The sequence below is a fragment of the Arvicanthis niloticus genome, chromosome 16, assembly GCF_011762505.2.
Source record: "Arvicanthis niloticus isolate mArvNil1 chromosome 16, mArvNil1.pat.X, whole genome shotgun sequence".
Taxonomy (NCBI): domain Eukaryota; kingdom Metazoa; phylum Chordata; class Mammalia; order Rodentia; family Muridae; genus Arvicanthis; species Arvicanthis niloticus.
Genome location: NC_047673.1, coordinates 30,744,775 through 30,768,405, shown reverse-complemented (window position 1 = coordinate 30,768,405; position 23,631 = coordinate 30,744,775).

The window sequence follows — 23,631 nt, the reverse complement described above, 5'->3', positions numbered from 1 at the left end:
CAAATAGTTAGGAAATACTTTAAAAGGTGCCAGCATCTTTAATCATCAAGGAAATAATGCTCATTGTCTCAGTTAGAATTTTACTGCTGTAATCAGACACCATGACTAAGGCAATTCTTGTAAGGACAGCATTTAATTGGGGCTGGCTTGCAGGTTCAGAGGTTCAGTCCATTATCATCAAGGCAGGAATATGGCAGCATCCAGGCAGGCATGGTACAGGAAGAGCTGAGAATTCTACATCTTCATCTGAAGGCTGCTAGCAGAAGAATGGCTTCCAGACAGCTAGGATGAGGGTCTTAAAGCCCACAGCCACAGTGACACACCTACTCTATTAAAGCCACACCTGCTCCAACAGGTCCACACCATCTAATAGTGCCACTCCCTGGTCTGAGCATATACAAACCATAACATACATTAAAACCACTTTATGGTTCTATCCCACCGTCATCAGAATAGATATTAATAAAGAAACCTATCAGAAGGAATGCTGATATGGATGTGGGCAGAGGGGAATTTGTGTTCACCACTGGAATGGTAGGAATGTAAAATAGAAGTAGAATCTCTGGGAGCTAGTCTTGCAATTTCTCAAGCAACTAAAGATAAAACTTCCACATGCATAATTGTGTTGTTCATGCCACCTTCCTAAAGCATGCTCTCTGTAAGTCAGGGAAACCATGTTTGAGCTCAACAAAAATGTTCTTCATCTTTAATGCAGCCACATCTAGTGGTGTTAGGAAGCTGCCACAGGCGAATTCTAATATGGATTCAGAGAAAGGTGGTTGCTTAGGGTAAATGTGTATGACCATCTCCCTAGGCATCCTTCTGTGAATGAAAAGTAGACTCTAGCAAAATAAAGAGAGAGAGTGAGAGGGACATGGAGTCAGTCGGTTTTTTGAGGATCACATTATCACACTGCATTAAAAGCTATAGCTGTGGAGTTCATAGTAGATTCTAGGATGTGCTGTCAAGTATATTTTGGAAAGAGACAACAGAAATGTTGGACGAGAATTGTTCATTCTGGCGAAAACTGATGGTGGGTTTCAATAAGGTATGTCTGGCATGAAAAATGAAACGAATTGGACAGTTAGGAAAAGATGTTGGAGTTAGACGAGTTAGGACTGTTTGCACTTGGGGCAATCAGATGTAACAATGATGGCATTTACTCAGAAAGCAAACTAACTATAAGAAAAGACATATTGTAGCAAACAATGAATCTATTTTTTTCTTCTGGACATAGGAAAGAAAATTATCAAAACAAAGCAGAAATTAACTTCTCAGACACTTACCAAGACATGTCTGTTTAAGGGCAAATGCTGATGCTGCATCCTGACAGAAACTCTGAGCTGCATAGCTTCCCATCAGTATTTACATACTGTTTGTTCATTCAATAGCACAATAAGTAAATGAATGAAAATAAGTGAAAATTACCCAAAGATAGATAGATAGAGAGATAGAGAGATAGAGAGATAGAGAGATAGAGAGATAGAGAGATAGAGAGATATGTAGATAGACAGACAGATAGATAGGTTTTTCACTGGGAAAATAAGTTTCTAGGGTTTTGGGTTCTGTATATTTTTTGTCTTTTCCATTCATGGCAACACCACCACCACCATCACCAATCAGTCGACATATTCAGGTTTACATGTTAATCTCTTTCATGAGGAGCTGCCACACATCACTGTTCAAGTGTTTTCATGATACTGACATGTAATTGCAATTTACTAGACAGCAAAAATGATTTAAGAAAAATAACATACACTGTCTATATATCTCTATATAGGCAATTGCTTACATTGTTTTGATTTTAACATGATGCCTGGATAAAATGTTTATCTATGGGGATGCTTGGAAAAAGTATTAAAATTATTTTGTGAGGCTGGTAGTTTTATTAAAATTGTTGTGCCATTATACGTTTGTCCCAAACTGTGAGAGGAAGCTATGAGTCTTTGAACATATGTCGATATATGAAAGTAGAAGCAATAAAAAACACAATTAGAAAACAAATCATTGTTTTTAATAGCTGAGTAGTACTCCATTGTGTAAACGTACCACATTTTCTGTGTCCATTCCTTTGTTGAAGGACATTTGGGTTCTTTCCAGCTTATGGCTATTATAAATAAGGCTGCTATGAACATAGTGGAACATGTGTCCTTGTTATATATTAGAGCATCTTTTAGGTATATGAACAGGAGTGGTATAGCTGGATCCTCAGGTAATACTATGTCCAATGTTCTGAGGAATAGCGAGACTGATTTTCAGAGTGGTTATATCAGCTTGCAATCCCACCAACAATGGAGGAGTGTTCCTCTGTTCTTCTTTCTCCACATTCATGAAATTCTTAGGCAAATGGATGGAACTAGAAAATATCATTCTGAGGGAGGTAACCCAATCACAAAAGAACACACATAGTATGCACTCACCGATAAGTGGATATTAGCCCCAAAGCTCACAATATCCAAGATACAACTCACAGACCACATGAAGCCCATGAAGAAGGAAGACCAAAGTGTGGGTGCTTCCATCCTTCTTAGAAGTAACAAAATACTCATGGGAGCAAATATGGAGACAAAAGGTGAGACAGAAACTGAAGGAGGGGCCATCTGGAGACTGTTCTACTTGGGTATCCATCCCAAGTGCAGTCACTAAAGGTAGAGACTGATGTGGATGCCAGGAAGTGCATGCTGACAGGAGCCTGATATAGCTGTCTCCTTAGAGGTCTGCCAGACCCTGACATATACAGAGGAGGATTCTCACAGCTAATCATTGAGCTGATCATGGGGTTCCCAATAGAGGAGTTAAAAAGAAGACTGAAAGGGTCCACAGCCCCATGGGGAGAGCAATAATACCAACCAACCAGAGCTCCCCAGGGTCTAAACCACCAGCCTGGGAGCACATAGGGAGGGACCCATGGCCCCAGCTGTATATGTAGGGGAAGATGACAGTGTCAGGCATAGGTGGGTGAGGAAATCCTTGGTCCAGTGAAGGCTGGATGCCCAGTGTGGGGGAACATGAGGGTGGGGAGGAGGCAGTTGGTGGGTGGGTGGGGGCACATCCTCGTAGAAGCAGAAGAAGGGGGGATGGGATAGGAGGTTTCTGGGTAGGGGGTGAAATGGGGAAAGGCAATAACATCTGAAATGTAAATAAAATATCCAATAAAAATTATTCTAAAAAAAAGAGAAAGAAAACAAATCATTAGAAGCTAAAACCAAAGAAAGACAGTTCACAGGTTTAAGACTAGGTCTTTCAAGGACCAATATTATTAATGATGTTTATGTGCACACTCTTCTATTCAAACACAAGCTTAAATCTCACCTGGGGGGGGGATTCTTAATGCCAGCAGACATGGAGACTGCTCTTTCAAGTGCTTGCATGATCTTAAATGGTGTGCTATAAACGGGCATTTCTGTACTAAAGTTAGGCCACTTAAAGCTTAATGGTTGTAGTTTTAGTGGATACTTGCTTCTTGCGATATGCGTACATAACTGTTAAGCTTAATTTTAAAGCCCCACCTCCTCACAACGATAAACATTTCCAATGCTGAGACTTAAAGGTAAGTTCCAGGCTTACAGTTTAACCTTGTCAGTGGCTAAATGCTGAACAGGAAGCAAGGTGTTGCACAGGCTTAAAACATGATTCCTTATGCAGCAAGAAGATTAAAGCAAAAGCTAGGAGCCCAGAGTCTCTCCTTATCAGTGAGCAACTTCCAGCATTGCTCTGGGCAAGTGCTTTAATCTCCGCGATACACAATCTGAACACTATGAATAAAAATACATGCCCCTTTGCCCTTTTTAATGTTGAGCTTTTTCAATGTTGCCAGGAAATAGCTTTAGGAGCTCTGTCTAAGCTATGTAACAAAGCACTGTAGCCAGAGCTATTTCTCAAAACCTTTCGGGAAATGCTATTTTTATTTTACTCTGGTACTTTTAAAGTGGATACCGTACTGATACTGTATTATTACTCCAACTAAATTATTGGTTCAATTGTGTTTCCCACATTAAAAATTGGAATTTGTGAGGACTGTGAACATTTCTTTTATACTACAGTTTTCCTAAAACTGTGTCTGACTTCCTTAAAAGATTGAAAATACAAAAAAAAAAAAAAAAATGGAACTATGTAAAGAAAATCATTAAAAAAAAACCCCACATAACTTTGAATTCTATGATCCTGAGATACTTGGTAACAATTTTTCCTTTGATGTAGCTAAAACTTTGATTATGTCTACACATTTATATTAACTATGATTTCTGAACTATGATTTCCTATTTAGCATTTCATCATAAATATATCTTGTTTCTTACTATTTATAATTTTTTAAATTATTGCAATATACTTACCTGTCTTAGAAAGAATTTAGTTTCTATAAACTGTTTTTCCTTGATTATATTTTACAAATAGTACTTGTAAATAACCACTTTTTAAATCTTTGTTTGAATCTTCTCTTTTCTATGGGAGAAGTTTGTCAGTATTCTTAAACAGTATTATTTATGATGAATCATCTTATGTCAACAAAGAGAAATTTGCAGATTGAAAACATTTAAACTATTCAGTTGTCTGTCATGCCTTACACCTATCTATCTATCTATCTATCTATCTATCTATCTATCTATCTATCTATCTACCTATCTATCTATCTAAACTATCTAACTACTAAAGGTTCTGTTATCTTCGTTGTTTAGAATTACTAACTTGTACTATTTCCTGTGAAGCATTTCGATACACAATAATATGCTGCAATTAGGCATGGAAAATGCAAAGCCAGTTAAGTGACAACCTCGGGTAGTGTGATGAGTGAGAGCAAGGACCATGTCAGAAAGTTAAAGGAGGGCAGGAGGCATAATGCCAAGTGCTTCATGGCTCAAACTATTATGGGACACAATCACTAATTCAGACAGGATTTCAAAAAAAGATTCTTACTTACAGTAAGCTAGTATAGTTCAAATCTAGGAAAGAACTGACCTAAAATTAATTAAAATACAATTATACCATTTAAACCCTCCCTCTTTTTTTTTTTAACTCCTCCCATGTCTCCCCTCTCCTTTACTTCACATTATTCATGGTCTGTGTTCATTAACTGTTGTTGTTTGTTTACAGTATTCACAAGGCATTTTTCCAAGCCTTGATACTTTACATAGATACTTTTAGCTAAGTTTTAAAACCCAAAAGTTAAAGGAGCACCCACACGCTTGTGTTCAGACATGAATTACTGCTAACACTTGAATAGGTCTTTTCCTCAATGTACCTTTTATTATTTCCCTAAGACTTAGTAATGCTGCTGTAAGGAAATAGATCATGAGAAGATAGGAAAATTGTTCTCTGGGGTTTTTTGTGGAGGCGTGTAATCTATATGTATTTTAGACCCATAGTGCTCTGTGTCCATAGCTAGGCAGGTAAGCAGCCTCACAGTAGCAGTGGTGCTGTCCTGGAAGAGCTTAACCAGGCAGATAGTAATGTGCAAGGGGCTTCAATGTTCTGCTTCAGAGTGATACTTGCTATTGTGTGGAAACTGAGACTAGGCGTGTGAGGGAGGAAAATGTGGATCAGGATAATGTGAGGATAAGTAGGACCAGGACTGAGGAAAGTGTGACCGTTGGCCAGGGAGTGTGGTTCCTATAGGGTCAGGTCAGGTGGAGCTGGTAGTCATGACATGCCAGCATGTCAGGTTTTCAGAGTAATGAGTATGCTTCCTCATTTGCCCTGTACCTGGTGCAATAGATTTTGGAGCAGACATCACAGGGTGGACAGTACTTTACCACTGAGAAGATACAAAGAAAGACATAGGTAAGGTTAGGGAGAATCTAATTCTGAGTTAATAGACACATGACACGTTCACTTCTGGGTTACTGACTAAATGATGTCACACACTATGGCCTGAAATTACAGAGACAAGAAAGAGTGTGGTGAGCTAAGACATTAGTGATCCAAACCCTTCAGTAATCTTGAAGCAGCTATTCCATGACTGATCACTCAGGGCCAGTTGCAGCAGGATATTCCTATTTAGGGGTGAATTACTAAAACTAGTCATACGTTTATACAATTTCTTTAGGTTCACACTCACATTGGGCCTTTCTGCTTTTATATACAAGTATCGGCATAGCAGATTTTTTTAGTCTCACCTAGAAATAGATACAGTTGATTTTGATGTATAAAATAATTAATATCCTTAAATAACTTTACCACATAAAACAATAAATACAGTCTTTCTTTTGAGTAACAACACTTAAAATCAAACATTAGATTTTGTGTGTTATGAAATCCAGAATTTAGTAATAGTAAAACATAGAAAAACTTAAAAGCCAATTTGAGAAAATAATGTCGAGTAGTCAGCAAATATCAATCACCAGCAGTTTACCCTGATCTATTCGTAGTGATTCCTATATTGATAGTTTGGAAACTATCAATAATATAGTTTCTTTTATTTTTAATTATATGTATGCCAGTGTCTGTGCATAGAATGTGCACCTGTGAATGGTTATGACTGTGGAGGCCAGAAGAAGTCATTGAGTCTGGAGTGCCATGAGCTGGTGAGCCACTTATCACAAGTGCTGGGAACCTAACGTAGGTCCTCTAGGAAAGCAGGGAGTGTTCTTAACCACTGAGGCATGTCTGCAGCTCCACTTCCTGTCAAACATTGCTCTGCTCATTTTCTGGTATGATATAACTAACTCTATGGAGCATAACAAAACGGTTAAGGCAAAATAGCTTAAGTAGGTTTTTTTTTATTGTTTGTAACCCCACCTCTACATATTTTGAGCTATTTGATCATAATGTTTGCTATTATTAAGACCATTCTTTATGCAACAAATCAGATGCTAATGGTTTGTTTTTGATAGTTTTCTTCTGCCACCGTTGCCTTTGATGTCATATTTAGAGTATCTCTATTTGGTTAATGGCATGCAATTTTCCCTCTCATTTTAGGATTACTGTTAGTGAACCTATACTGAATGTATTACCCTATTGTTCATTTCCAGGTAAAGACATGTGCCCAATCACAGATATATTAACTTCTTGTTCCTAAAATCACACCAGGACAAATAAAGATGTAGACCTGCAGAAACAAAACTACTGCACAAACAGCAAAGTAGAATCTTGTTTTGTTTACATAAGAATGAATTCTGTTTCTGAAAGATACGACTCAAAAATTTTGTAATTGTATATTTTGGCATCCTAATATTTTGACTTGGTATTACTGCCTATAAAAAAATCAAACCTCAGTAATTGTTTTCTATTTATTTTCAAACAGAATGTAAAAATTGCAATCTTTTATATTAGAGTTTTTAATGTTAGAATTAAAACATATTTATATTAGAATTAATTTTATTTTATATGATCTTGTTTATTTAATTTCATTGGAAAATTAAAATAAATAATGATAAGACAGACGTAGAAGTAGAAATTGAACAGTATTGTTTATGCCAGTCTATGAACCTTTTATTTGTGGGCTGGTGAGATGGCTCAGCAGTTAAAAGCACTGACTGCTCTTCCGGAGGTCAGGAGTTTAAATCCTAGCAGCCACACAGTAGTTCACAATCATTTGTAATGGGATCTGTTGCCCTCTTCTGGTGTGTCTGAAGAGAGCAATGATGGTGTGCTCATGTACATGTCAATTCTTGCTCTCAGAGCATAAGCCATTGGTGTTCTGTTCAGGAACATTCCCCCTGTGCCCAAGTATTCGAGGCTCTTCCCCACCTTCTCTTTTATTAGTTTCAGTGTATCTGGTTTTACGTGGAGGGCCTTGATCTACTTGGACTTGAGCTTTGAACAAGGAGATAAGAATGGATTGATTTTCATTCTTCTATATGCTGACCTCCAGTTGAACCAGCATCATTTATTGAAAATGCTGTCCTTTTTCCACTGGATGGTTTTAGATCCTTTGTCAAAGATCAAGTGACCATAGGTGTGTGGGTTCATTTCTGGGTCTTCAATTCTATTCCATTGGTATTCTTGTCTATCTCTGTACCAATACTATGCAGTTTTTATCATTATTGCTCTGTAGTACAGCTTGAGGTCAGGGATGGTGATTCCTCCAGAAGGTCTTCTATTGTTGAGAATGGTTCTCGCTATCCTGGGTTCTTTGTTTTTCCAAATAAATTTGCAAATTGCTCTTTCTAACTCTATGAAGAATTGAGTTGTAATTTTGATGAGGATTGCATTAAATCTGTAGATTACTTTTGGCAAGATGGACATTTTTATTATATTAATGTTGCGAATCCAAGAGAATGGGAGATCTTTCCATCCTCTGAGATCCTCTTCGATTTTTTCCTTCAGATACTTAAAGTTCTATTCATATAGATCTTTGACTTGCTTGGTTAGTCACACCAAGGTATTTTATATCATTTGTGACTATTGTCACAATTTTGTCACATTTTTCTAATTTCTTTCTCAGCATGTTTATCTTTTGAGTAGAGGATTGTTTGAGTTAATTTTATATCCAACCATTTTGCTGAAGTTGTTTATCAGGTTTAGGAGTTTTCTGGTGAAAGTTTTGGGGTCACTTAAGTATGCTATCATATCATTTGCAAATAGTGATATTTTGACTTATTCCTTTTCAGTTTGTATCTCTTTGACCTCCTTTTGTTGTCTAATTGCTCTGGCTAGGATTTCGAGTACTATGTTGAATAGGTAGGGAAAGAGTGGGCAGCCTTGTCTAGTCCCTGATTTTAGTGGGATTGCTTCAAGTTTCTCTCAATTTAGTTTGATGTTGGCTACTAGTTTGCTGTATATTTCTTCTCTGACAAAGAAGCTAAAAATATACTGTGGAAAAAAGACAGCATTTTGAACAAATGGTGCTGGTTGAACTGGTGGTTGTCAGCATATAAAAGAATGCAAATGGATCCATTCTTATCTCCTTGTACAAAGCTCAAGTCCAAGTGGATCAAGGCCCTCCACATAAAACCAGATACACTGAAACTGAGAAAATGAGGAAGAGCCTTAAACACATGGGCACAGGGGCAAATTTCCTGATCAGAACACCAATAGCTTATGCTCTAAGAATTGACAAATGGGACCTCATAAAACTACAAAGCTTCTATAAGGCAAAGGACACTGTCAATAGGAAAAAATGGCCACCAACAGATTGAGAAACGATTTATCAATCCTACATCCGGTAGAGGGCTAATATCCAATACATACAGTGAACTCAAGAAGTTAGACTCCAGAAAATCAAATAATCCTATCAAAAATGGGATACAGAGCAAATCAAAAATATTCTCAACTGAGAAATACCAAATGGTCGAGAATCACCTAAAGAAATGTTCAGCATCGTTAGTAATCAGGGATATGCAAATCAAAACAACCCTGAGATTCCACCTCACACCAGCCAGAATGGCTAAGATAAAAAACTCAGGTGACAGCAGATGCTGGCAAGGATGTGGAGAAAGAGGAACACTCCTCCATTGTTGTTAGGATTACAAGCTGGTAAAACCACTTTGGAAATTAGTCTGGCAGTTCCTCAAAACATTGGGCATAGTATTACCTGAGGATCCAGCTATACCACTCCTGGGCATATACTCAAAAGATGCTCCAGCATATAACAAGGACACATGCTCCACTATGTTCACAGAAGCTTTATATATAATAGCCAGAAGCTGGGAAGAACCAAGATGTCCTTCAACAAAGGAATGGATACAGAAAATGTGGTACATTTACCCAATGATGTACTACTCAGCTATTAAAAACAATGAATTCATGAAATTCCTAGGCAAATGGATGGGACTAGAAAGATATCATCCTGAGTGAAGTAACCCAGTCACAAAAGAACACACATGGTATGCACTCACTAATAAGTGGATATTAGCCCAAAAGCACGCAATAGCCAGGATACAATTAACAGACCACATGAAACCCAAGAAGAAGGAAGACAAAATGTGGGCATTTCAATCTTTCTTACAAAGGAGAACAAAATACTCATGGGAGCCAATATGGAGACAAAGTGTGGAACAGAGTCCTGAAGGAAAGGCTGTCCAAAGGCTGCCCCACCTGGGGATATATTTCATATATAGTCACCAAACACAGACAGTATTGTGCATGCCAAGAAGTGCATGCTGACAGTGGCCTGATATAGCTTTTTCTTGAGTGGCTCTGTGACAGCCTAACAAATACAGAGGCAGATGCTCAAAGCCTACCTTCAGTCTGAGCACAGGGACCCTAATGGAAGAGTAAGGGATAGGACTGAAGGAGGTGAAGGGGTTTTCAACCCCATAGGAAGAACAACAATATCAACCAAACAGACCCTCCAGAGCTCCCAAGACTAAACCACCAACCAAAGAGTACACATGGAGGGACCCATGGCTCCAGCTGCATATGTAGTAGAGGATGGTTTTGTTGGGCACCAATGGGAGGATAGGCCCTTGGTCCTGTGAAGGCTTGACATCCCAGTGTAGCGGAATGCTAAGACAGGGAGGCAGGAGTAGGTGGGAGGATGGGGAAACACTCTCATAGAAGCAGGGGGAGAGGGAATAGGATAGGAAGTTTGGGGGGGGTGCTCTGGGAAAGGGATAGCATTTTAAATGTAAATAGAGAAAATATCCAATTAAAAAAGAACTGCTACAGGTAATTAACATATTTAGAAAAGTATCAGAACACAAAAATTAACCTTAAATCAGGAGATGTTCTATGTATCATTTGCACTTCTAAGGCTGATGGATGACTGTTGAGAGATGCTTTTCTTCAGTGTTAAAATATGGTTTTTAGAATGGTGAAAATCAATGAGTGATTAGCTGTGGGTTGTCAAATGTGCGGTCTTCATCTAAAACCCAGCCCTTAAGGATTGACTTAAGTTAGACTTTTTGCTTACCTCCCATAATTTAAGAAATATTAAAACCAAAAATTAAGAATTTAAATAAATGTAATTCTAGTCTGCTGAGCTACCACCCTGGCCCCTGAAGCCTTTGGTTGAAATAAGTAAACTATAGACTTGTAATTTTTAGAAAACATTACATAACTGGTAGTGATAGTTCTTACCAAAAATGATGAAAGTAAAAACCAGTAAGGAACTAAAAATGAAAGAAATATTATTTTCAGCTTTTGTGTATTATACATTTAGAAGGTTTATAATGATCATAATATAGATAATTTTTAATGCTGCAGGACATATTCCACATAACATATTAACAATAATTCAAACTTCAACAAATGTGAAATAATGTATAAAGTATATATTGTAACATTATAAATGAAGGAAACCAAAACAAAAGCAGATAAATATTTAGAATAATTGCCATTCTTTTTGTCAAAGAACATTGTCACTGTAATTCATGAATCAATAAGAAACTCCAAGGAGATACTTGAAAATACTTAATGGAAAATTTAAAAATGTTTGTCTGTCTGTCTGTTTATCCATGTATTATCTCTATTATCTATCCATCACCCATCTGTTTTTGTTATCTTTAAAATGTATAAGTGAACCAAAATTAAAAATAAATACATGATGTTTAATATTGTTCTAGGAAAAAATGTCTTGGATTAATGACCCAAACTTTACATATATAAAATTTGATTTCAAGAAACCCAGGGCAAGGACTTGACAGGTAAGATAATAGTCATAAATCAATTACACTGAAAAATGATTTAATTTCTAAAATAAAATTGTGTTTCATAAAACAACTCTTAAGTATAAATTTTGTTATATTTTATTATTACCCCCTAGAAGCCTGTATGTTTTCTAATGAGAGAGAAAGGCAGTGGATCTGGATGAAATTGGATATGGAGAGAACCTGGAAGTGGTAGAGAGAGGGGAAACCATAATTAGGATCTGTTATGCAGGCATTAAAACCTATTTTTAATTAAAAGAAAAATGAATGAATGAATGAATGAATGAATAAATAAATAAGAGACTTTTAGTAAATGAAATAATAGTGATTATTTGGAAGAAAATATATACCTGAAAAATGCTTTGAAAAACATAACAAAATTAAATATAAAATAAAATAAAAGTTTCCAGGTCAGAGTTAGATAAGACAAAGAGAAGGAAAAATGAATAGGAGACACAAGAATCAGAGACCCACTGGTTCACACTCTCATGATACATTAAAACACTATTTGTCCTAAGCAAACAAGAGCCTGTTACTTTTTAGTTTGATATGATTATATACTTTATTATTTTAGTTTCATTGTCACTACATAAATATATGGTAATTAGTGTTTCTGTGGTAAACTTTCTAGATACACAAATAGAGTTTCTTTAAGAAAACATATGCTTGCTTCTAGTGCATCAAATTTAGTCACATTAAAATCACAATTTTCTGAGAAACCACAATGCTCTTCACATGCCCGTGTTGGTGATATCTCCAGGGAGATTTCTCTTAGGTGAGAGGTAGTTTTCAAAAGCTACTTCTAAAGCCATTCAATTGCTTTCAGCTAATGGAACTTTATTGGAAACCAAAACAATTGTATGAGGGAAAACGGGAACAAAATTGATGTTGAAAGACGTTCAAAGAGCTAAAGTGGAAATATTAAAAGAAATATGAAGAACGTATCAATGTTTATTAGTAACTGGATTTGTGTGTGTGCTCGGGTTAACCCGATAGCTGTGTGCATAGGAGGTAAACAGTAAAGGTGAGCTACACCCCAAGACCAGTAATTGGAAATATTTGTGTTGCACTTGAGCTAGGAGAGAGAACATTTGTGATATACTGGTATTCATATGGCCACTGAATAAGGTGGTTTATGAAACAACAGAAAACTCCTCAACGGCAAACAATAGGAAGCAGGTTGGCAGAAAATGATAACCACCATGTGTAAAGGATTGTCAGGATTTTGCCAGAATGTTGCAATAGCTAATTTTATATACAATCTAGTGTTCTTTTTTTTAAAAAAAAAACAGGAGAAAATACTAACCAATGATTAGATTAATTTAGAACAATAGCACTTTTAATTTTTATGACCTGAGACCCCCTTTAATCTTTCAGGATTGGCACTAAATAGTTCAGTCACTATAATGTTCCATCGCTAGGAACTAATGTGGCTATTTTAAATCCAAATAATAATAACAAGTCTAGTTATGAATAGGTTGAAAAGAGATTGAACTTCAGCACCTATCTGAATTGATTTAGACAGATTATTTTCACCTCAATGTCATGCTTAACAAATGACCAACTTCTGACCCTCAAGAGCACTTAGCTATATTAAAAGCATAAATATTGTGATGATATTTTCAAAGTCTCTAAAACAAGGACCAAAACCTCTTCTTAGATGCCAACTCTTTGGCATTTGGCCACCTTTCTGTCCAAAATAATAGATGGATCAATGGCCCATGAGGCTGCACCTCCTAGAAAAATAATAATGAAATATTTATGAAGAACTTCCGGGTACTGTTTTGGAATAGATCAATATTCAAGTTAGTAAGAGTGGGAAGGCAGCAATTGATTTGTGGTGAAATTCAAGCACACCTAATTTTTAGCTCTTTCTGATGAGACAAGAATTCCTTGAGTGTATGACCTGGAGCCTGATAAATTCTCTTGCTTCAGCAAGCATTGAAGAGGTAGAGGTCTTAACTGTAGCCACGAAAGTTTCCAGTGAAAGCAGAAAACAGAAACACAGGACAACCTAAAAAAAAAAAGAAAAAGAAAAAAAGAGCACAAACCTAGAAGAGTTGTATTCCTTACTATAGTGGTTTGCATGAAAATGGCCTCTTTTGGCTTAGGGAATGGCACCACTAGGAGTTGTGGTGTTGTTGAAGGAGGTGTGTCATGAGGAGATGTGCTTTGAGGTTTCTTGTTCAGCTTCTGGACTCAAGTTCACAAAATGCATTTCTAGATAAGCATGGTCTTAACCACATGTCTATGAACCTTCTCATCACTAGATATATTTGGTCTGCAATCAGAAGGCTATTTCAGTCCATTCTGTTACCTATGAGTTCTGGAAGTGGCAGAGTGCTGAACTACAGCTGTTAACAGCTGTTCTGTACCCACTGGCACTTACACAGTGATTCAGAAATTTTCTTAATTTTACCTTTCCTGTGGATATTTTTGAAAGATATTAATCAAAGTATAAGAAGTATCTTGCTTGGGTTAAAGAAGTATGGTTTTCATGTCTATACACACCACAGTGAGGATTTACCAGATTCAAGGACATTTCTGCTAAGTGAACCTGACATGTTTCCCTCCCAATGGGCTGGCTGTAGTCCTTGGTTTTATTATTAGAAGATGATTTTTAAAAGGGCAGCACAAATTTGTCTTCTAATAAGATGAGAAGGAAAGGGCAATACGTTACTGCCAAAGAGATTGTTTGCTGAGGACTGAAGGCAGACTTTCCATTTCAAATGGTATCCAGGGAAATTTCTATTTAACACCAGTGCCAGGATAAATTGGTGGGTCAGCAGATCTCCACTGCCAGGGCTGGGAAGATGGCTTACTGATTAAATGCGTTCTTTACAAAAAAAAAAAAAAAAAAAAAAAGAGGACAAGAATTCAGATCCTTAAGACCCATATAAAAGCTCTGTGTGAATGACAGGTCACCAGTCATTACTATCTCAGAAAATGGAGATGGGCTCCTCAGAGAAAGTTGGCTAAGAAGACTAGTGGTTTAAGGGAAGTGTTGCTTTAACTAAAAGACCCTACCTGAATGAACAAAGTGAAGGGCGGAGCTATGATATTGATTCCCAGGCCTCCCGATGTGCGCACATATATATACACACAGACATGTGGGGGACTCGTAAATCAACCTTGTAGGAACAATTGGATGGAGAGCAAGGGGGCCACAGGCCCCTGTACCTCCTCAAAGAGTCTGGATCTGCCATATATATCATTAGTTCTAAGATAGCTTCCAAGGTAGCAGATAGAAACTGAGACCAGGGTGGTGGCAGCTTTCCTCCTCTTCATGGAAGTCCTAAAAGGTGACAATGCTCCACCCCCTACCCCTCCACCCCACTCCTTCTGAATTACCTCATCAGGCCATGGCTTTCATTGGGGCATGATGACAGTGTGATGAGATAATACTGGCCTAGGATTTGGGGCTTGGGATTGGCTCAATCACTATGTATAAGTTTATGTACTGTGCAAGAAATTTGGATCTGCACCCTGATGCTGATTGCCACCTCCTAACCCACCTCCCACCCCATCCTCAGCTCTGTTCCCATGTAGACACACTTAAATTTTTTTCTGCCCCCATCACAGTAGGATCATATTAGACATACTATGTGTCTCCTGTTCTACCAGTACTTTACCCAAAATGCAAAAGCTAAATAGCCATTTTCATATAGGAAAGAGTCTTGAGTCTCAGACGGAACTTTCTAGGTTATTTTGATGGATAGAAGTGTATAAAGTAACATGTACGAAAGTGATAAATTATAACTATGTAGCAGCTTAACCACGTATTTAATTATATAGAAAAGAATAAATTCCTGAAGAATGTAGGGAGTAGACAGAAGAATGGATGTAAATCTTTTCCTTAAAGGCAGAATATTTAATAGATACGGGAAAGACATTTTATTTTCCACTCAAGTGGATGTTGTAGAGAGTAAGCTTACTTTCCAAGGATATGTTAAGGAGGCTTTAAAGATGACCCATGTGGCAATGAGAGAACAGTTGTGACTATGTATTCCCCATTTTGACAAAATTAGTGTAAGCATAAAGAAAATTATTGTATCAAAGACTACGTCTTTTACAAAGTTAAGGAAGATTTGTTAGTTTTATTGTGGTTGTCTCAAAATAAAATACCAATAATGGTTTAAGAATCACAATTGAAATCTCATACATATATCAGAAAGTCTATATATATATATATATATATATATATATATATATATATATATATGAATTGGGTTTTACTGAGTCAAAAGAAGTTGCCATAAGGACTGTAGTTTTTTTTTCCTTGAAGTTCTAAATATCTATTTTTTTCTTTCCCTTTCTGGTAGGAGTTACCCATAGTCTTTAACCCATAGACCCCCTCCCAAAGGTACATGCTGCTTTTTCTCTGGTTTGCTCACTCACCCACTCCTGCTTATAAGGTAGCTTGTGTACCTTGAGCTTGTGCTTCGAATCCTGTATAATCTTACCATCTCATGCTTTGCCATGTGAATTCTTCTTACAGTGCAATTTTATCACATTCATAGGTTCTGTGAATTCAGAATTGGATATTTTGCATAACTCCTTTTTTCTTTGTTAGAGAGAAAAAAATTGAGACTAATTGATATCCAGAGTTCAATCGGTTATTTTATAAATTAGAAGAAAATTCCAGAAATTAATATCTTTGGAGAAATGTGTGTATTGATAAATAATATTCAGTTCTGCATGCCTGTTACCCCAGCAGCACAGTGGGAATCTATGAAAGTGTTTTTGCAGTTTAGGAGTGAAATAGGTATGGTAAAAAAAATAGTATTATAAATATCTGCTAGAAATGACAAGTGTCTACATAAAATGCCATCGTTTCCATTTAAGTTTCTCTTGGGCAACTCTGAGGACATAGATGAATAATTAATTATAAATGAAAGCAGAGAAGGAAAAAATAAGCCTATAAACACTGAAAAAAAGAACTTAAAGTAAGAATTGTGGTTAAGAAGGAGCTGAAGGGGATTGCAACCCCATAGAAAGAATAACAATATCAACCAATCAGACCCCCCCCCCCCAGAGCTCCCAGGGACTAAACCACCAACCACACATGGAGGGATCCATAGCTCCAGCCGCATATGTAGCAGAGGATAACCTTGTTGGATATCAATGGGAGGAGAGGCCTTTGGTCCTGTGAATGCTGGAATCCCCAGTGTAGGGGAATGTGAGGACAGGGAGGAGGGAGTGGGTGGGTGGGGGAACACCCTCATAGAAGGAGGGGAAAGGGGATGGTATAGGGAATTTCTGGGAAAGAGGATAACATTTGAAATATAAATAAAGAAAATATCTAATAAAAATAAAATTAAAAAAAGAATTGAAGCTTTAAAAATAAAATTATTTATTTATTTATTTATTTATTTATTTATTTATTTATTTATTTTTACACTCCAGACTCCATTTCCCCCTTTCATGCACTCTCTGACTGCCCCACACCCCAAACATTCTCCCCCATTTTCTCCACGAGGCTTCTCCCATCCTGTACCACCCACATCACCTGGCCCAAAAACTCCATGGGGATAGGAACAAATGCAGACACACAGCCAATAATTAGGTGGAACTTAGCGAATCTTACAGAAGACTGGGAGGAAGGATTTTAGGAGTCAGAGGGGTCAAAGACACCACAAGTGCATGGCCCACAGAATTAACTAACCAAGGTGTACAAGGGCTCACAGAGGCTGAAGTAACATCCAGGAAACCTGTATCAGTCTGACCTAGGTACTCTGTAAATACGTTATGGTTGTGTACCTAGGTGTTCCTATGGGACTCCTACCAGTGGAAGTGGAGATATTTCTCACTCCTTTTCCTGCACTTTGGTCCCTTTTCCTCCTATTGTGTTGCACTGTCCAGGATTCCTCTTTGAGTCCAACCCTGTCACATGGTAGCTTTTGTGTCTCCATGGATCCTCTAATCCTTCAGTTTTCATGCTGCCAAAACAAGTATGATATGAGAGACTTTCACCATTTATCAGGTTTGGCTGCCATCTTGAGAGGCAGGGTTGGTCCCCTGGACTGAAATAGATTTTGTTTCAGTGATGTTGGTCTCTTAGTAATTACACATGATTCTTCAGTTTCAGATTACCCAAGTCCATTGTCCTAGTGAAGCAAAGACTTTATTATGTACATAGGTTTTTAATCCAAAATTACACATGGGAAGCCAAAATAGATCTTTTTGTTCCCCCGTGAAACTACACAAACAATGTACATTGTTTTCTACATTAAGTTCCCACAAAAACTCCTTAGGCCCTGAGCACTTAATGACTTTTGCACCAGAAATCTCCCAAATTTTCCGTTTTCCTGAAACAAAATAGTCCAAGACATAAAAGCTACATGGTCAAATCCATTATTGAAACACCACACTTCTGGTACTTCCAGTTTCTGTTCTAGTTTGTTTTATTTTGCTATAATAATAATAATAATAATAATAATAATAATAATAATAATAATAATAATGCATGACCAAAAACAACAACTCAGTGAGAAAAAGGTTTATTTGGTTTATACTTCTATCCCACAGTTGATCATTGAAGGAAGTTGAGGCAGTAACTCAAGCTGAGACAGAACATACTGTTCACTGCCTTGATCAGCTACATTTCTTGTACATCAGAAGCCTACCTACCTAGTGAAGGCACTGCCTCTCAGTGGGATGTGTAACCATCCTATGTCAGTTAGCAATTAAGAAAAATGCTTCACAGAGATGGCCAAATACCAATATAATCTGAGGTTATTTCTTTCTAGGTGACATTCATATTTGTTTCAAGTTGACAGGTGAAGTAAATTATGAAAGTTTAAGAGCCCATTGTCTCGTTTTAGAATATTGTACTTACAAGGTAGAGAGGGATAACTGAAAGATTCCTTTTTGAATGACAGTTGGCGATTGTTAGGATAACTAGGCAGTTACCCTAGGTTGTGAATTAAAGAATGTTAGGTGATTGATAAATATCTCTCCTACCTGCCTACTTCTTGGGGTCAGTAGGGAAGGCAGGAAGGGGAAGAATCTGTAGAAACAAGTTGCTTTAAGTTCTGGAATTGTCACAGTTCAACAAAACAGGTAGAATATTACAAAGTGGTTTGGACTAACAAACAAAAGTGGTGACTTCAGAGTTTCTTCATGTTTACATTGAGATATGATGTCTGTTTTGTTACATTTAATGAACCTTGCTAAATTACGTGTTTACAACATTTTATAGGAAAAAAAAACTGTAAATTTTTTGTTGCCTGTTTCTCAGATTTTTAGCATCATCCAAAATGTCAGAATAACAATTAAAGTTGCATTTAGCAAACTGGAGCATATATTCGTATACATGTTACATAGTATGTGGCAATGTGAAGGAAATGTTTTGAGTCTCAGAATGTACATGTACATTGAGGATAAAGAGCAAGAAATTAGGGATTTTAGAATGGAAAGAATTTGAAAAGAAAGGGAGAAAACAACAGGAAATAAAAATTCAAAATTTATTCCAGGTTATGTCAATGTAAATGGTTTCTATGGAAATACTGACTAACAAATACACATTCCAAATTTGACATTGAACTTTTATAATAAATGGCATAGATAAATATTTCCTAACCACTAGATAAATTGTCTTAAATTATAGTGAATTAAAAGAATATTCTCTTTTAAAAATAGTTGAGAGTCCCTTGTGTTACAAGGAGTAAAACGATATTCAGTAAGTAAAATAATTAATTATAAATTTCATTTTCACAGAAATTTGTAATTTTGTGCTGAACATATCTACATAGTATTTTTTGGAACTAATGAACGTTATGTATGAGTTCATGTTATTTAAATATTGTTGAGAGCAGAGTAGCTGATGTTACCTTATGTAACTAGTGACGTCATAGGTATGCTAAAATAGAGTTTATTAATAGTATACAATATTTCTTTTTTAGTGATTCTGTGTTTTTACACTGTTTCTTTTCCTAATGATGGTTGCCTGGGGATCTATTTCAATTTGGATTTGCAGGGTTTGAAGATGAACTCATTATCCATGTAACTATGTATCCATCTCGTTCTTTATATGGTATTCACAGCATGAGAAGACTAAATCTCCTCTAGGCTATCTAATGAATTTGAGCTAGTCATTCTCTATAAAATTACATGTAAGTTGTATAAGTTGTTTCAACAAATTTAAATTAACCAACTACTTTAATTTCAGTGGGATAGAATTCAGTTAATTTAAAGCATCTTTATTGCTTATTCTTTAATTTTTAAGCTTATTAAATAAGGGCTTCTTAAACTTTTCTATTATCAGCCTCTTTTCGCCCAAGAGAATTTTATGTAACTCTCGAGTACATAGTCATATAAGCCAGGTATGCAAATTAAACATGTACTGATAATAAAATAATGAATTTATTTAAAACAAGTTCTTTGTATATATTACTTTACTGTTTATTAAAGATAAAAACAAACTTGCACACAGATGAGATGAACATGCTAAATGATCATGGTGTTCATCATAGTAATAGTAACCCCAATTAGAACAGCTCTTGGTATCAGTATACTAGAATATTTTAGTCAGTCTTAGGTTATAAATATCATATTTAATGGAAATGTATGCATATATAATAGAATTTAAATGAATATTATAGTTGATACCTTGTTAATTATCCACATTGTACTGTTTGTAGCAGAAAGGTTGTTTATTCTGCTGGTTGGAAAATCATAGTTTATTTTTCTCCAGGATGAAAGAAAATTATTGGAAAAAAATAATTTTACTTCTTTCTTTTAATCTGGAAATTATTTATTTAGTTGTTTGTGTATTTATGCACACACATATGCACACATTCTAGAGCACATGTATAGAGGTTAAAGGACAAGTTCATGGAGAACTTCTTTCCTAACTGTGTACAGATTCTCAGGATTAAACTAAGATCATCTGGCTTTCATGTCAGATGCTTGTACTCAACAAGGCTCTTACTGACCTGGTTTCTTCCTTTACATTCAATATGGAATCCAAGCCCATGCGACGGTGTCAGGGCAAGCATCCTTCCTCATTTAATGGAAACATGCTCACAGACATGCCCAGAGGTGTGCCTCAACAACACCAGAAGCATTTGTTTTTATCTAATCCATCTCATAATCAAGATTAAGCATTAGAGAGAGGTAGACAAGCCATCAGGAATAACAAAGTGAAGAATCTGAGTGAAAACAAAGGCAAGAAAGGCAGTGAGTAGCTTAGCTGGGGAGAAGATCAATTATCTTAAGGAGGGGGTCAGAATGAACTTAAGCTGTTCTTTTCTGAGGGTCACAGAACTTGGCCATTTAAGCTTCACAAGGTGTATTCTGTTTTGGCCACCTACTGCTACAATTCCACTTAAAATAAACCACCCAAAACTTAGTGTCTTAAGACAATAAGACGTCATGGTCTTCATGGATTGTGTAGTTAGGCATTGAACAGAAGAACTGAGGTTGTGTGGCCTGGGGCCATGGCTGGGACAGGTGGCAATGATTCTAATGTGCAGACCATTGTGGTCTAGATTCTTCACTCACAGGTTTTTAACTTGAGAGGGAAAAAAGACAAATGTTGTGCTTGACTATGACTGAAGACTCTGTGGATGGTCTGTCCAGTGACAGGTTGCTTCTCAACATGGTGGCCTCTGGGAGGTTAGACTTCTTCATGTTGACTGTCATGCCCTCATGCTGTCTGTCAGAGTGAATGAGAAGTGCCTATTCATGACCTATCTTTAGGAGTCACATAGAACCCTTTCTTCTATCCTTTATAAACTGAGGGAGGAGGTATATATATATATATATATATATATATATATATATATATATATATATATATAAACAAAATATGAATATATGAATTATATGTATAATACATTATTCAGGTATATATACATACATATATATCTATATATTTATATCTATATCATCTCTATCTTTATCTATCATCTATCTATCTATCTATCTATCTATCTATCTATCTATCTATCTACCTATCTAATCTATATTTCACTTTACATTCCTCTCATTGCTCCCCTCCAGGTGTCCCCTCCCATAATCCTTCCCCCCAACCCCCATACCCTTCTTCTCTGAGAGGTTGTGGGTCCCCATGGGTATTCTCCAACCCTGGAACATCTTTTCCTAATGAGGCCAGACAAGGCAGTCCAGCTAGAATATATCCCACCAACAGGCAACAGCCTTTGGGGTAGCCCCCACTCTATTTGTTTGGCCCCACATGAAGACCAAGCTTCACATCTCCTCTGTATGAACAGGGAGGCCTAGGTCCAGCCTATGTGTCCTTTTTGTTTGGTGGATCAGTCTCTAAGAGCCACAAGGGTTCAGGTTAGTTGAGCCTATTGGTCTTCCTTTGGAATTCCTATCCCATTTGGTCCCCACTATTCTTCCCCTACTCTTTCATAAGAGTTCTCAAGCTCCATTCTCTGTTTGGCTGTGGGTACCTGCATCTGTTTCACTCAGCTACTGGATGGAGCTTCTCAGAGAAGAACCACGATAGACTCTTGTCTGCAAGCATAACAGAGTATCATTAGTAGTGTCAGGAACTGGTGTTTCCCAATTAGATGGGTCGTTAGTTAAGTTGGTTATTGGTTGGCCATTCTGTCAATCTCTGCTCCATCTCTGGTCCCTGCATTTCTAGTAAACAAGATAAATTTTGGGTCTAATGTTTTGTGGATGGGTTAGTGTCCTTATCACACTACTGGTGTTCCTGTATAGCTGGAGAAGGTGGCCTTTTTAGGTTCCATATCTGAAATGCTGTGAGTCAGAGCTAAGGCCAATTCTATTGATTCCTGGGTGTCTCCCTTATCTCAGGTCTCTGTCATGTGCTGGAGATGCCTTGTCTACCTCCCCACCCCTGTCAGTTGCAGATTTTTATTAATTCTCATGGCCATCTGGCCATCTCTTCTGTCCTTCCCCAAACCTGATCCTGAACCCTCAATATCCCTATTTATCCTCTTTCCAACCCAGTTCTCCCCCTCTATTTGCATTTTATGACTATTTTATTTCCCCTTTTAAATGAGATTCAAGTATCCTCACTTGAACCTTCCTTCTTGTTTAAATTCTTTGGGTCTGTAGAGTATAGCATGATACCTGAATTTTGTGGCTAATATCTACTTATAAATGAGGTCATAACATTCATGTCCTTTTGGGACTGGGTTACCTCACTCAGGATGATATTCTCAAGTTTCATGCATTTGTCTACAAAATTCATGGTGTTTTGTTTTTCATAGCTGAATAGTATTCCATTGTATAGATGTACCACATTTTTAAAGCCATTTTCCAGTTTCTGGTTATTATGAATAAAGCTGCTATAAACTTAGCTAAGCAAGTGTTTCCCGGGCTGTTGGAACATTTTTTGTGTATATGCCCAGGAGTGATATAGCTGGGTCTTGAGGTAGAACTATTCCCCATTTTCTGAGAAATCATCAAATTGATTTCCAAAGTGGTTGTACAAGTTTGCACTCCCACTAGCAATGGAGTGTAAATTTAATTTTCACCAGCATGTACTACCACTAGAGATTTTGATCTTAGCTAATCTGATGGGTGCAATCTCAGAGTTGTTTTGATTTGCATTTCCCTGATGACTAAGTCCTGGAACATTTCTTTAAGTGCTCCTCAGACATTCAAGATTGCTCTGGTGAGAATTCTTTGTTTAGCTCTATACCCCATTTTTAAAATTGGGTTATTTGGATTGTTGGTGTCTAACTTCTTGAGTTCTTTATAAATTTTAGATATTAGCCTCTGTCATATGTAGGATAGGTGAAGATCCCTTTTCAAGCTGTAGGCTGTTGTAGTAATTATTAAAAAAAAAAAAAAAAAAAAACAAAACGGCCACCAGTCAAGCCGACTATCTAGGCTGCAGCAGCTCTGCTTAGCTCAATCACGTGGCCAGAGGCCACATGCATGCCACATCTAGACATGGCCAGCCAGAAACATCAGCCCTGCCACCCACGAGACACCAGCATGGGAGATGGCTCTGCCAGTCTTCCATGCTGTCTCTGCCAGGCTGGGCATTGCCCAGACTATCCCGCCAACCACACAGGCTTGGTACAGATGAGACTCTAATGTTTAGATTAACCAAAAACTTATATATTTAGTAATGATCAATAACAAGATACCCTTA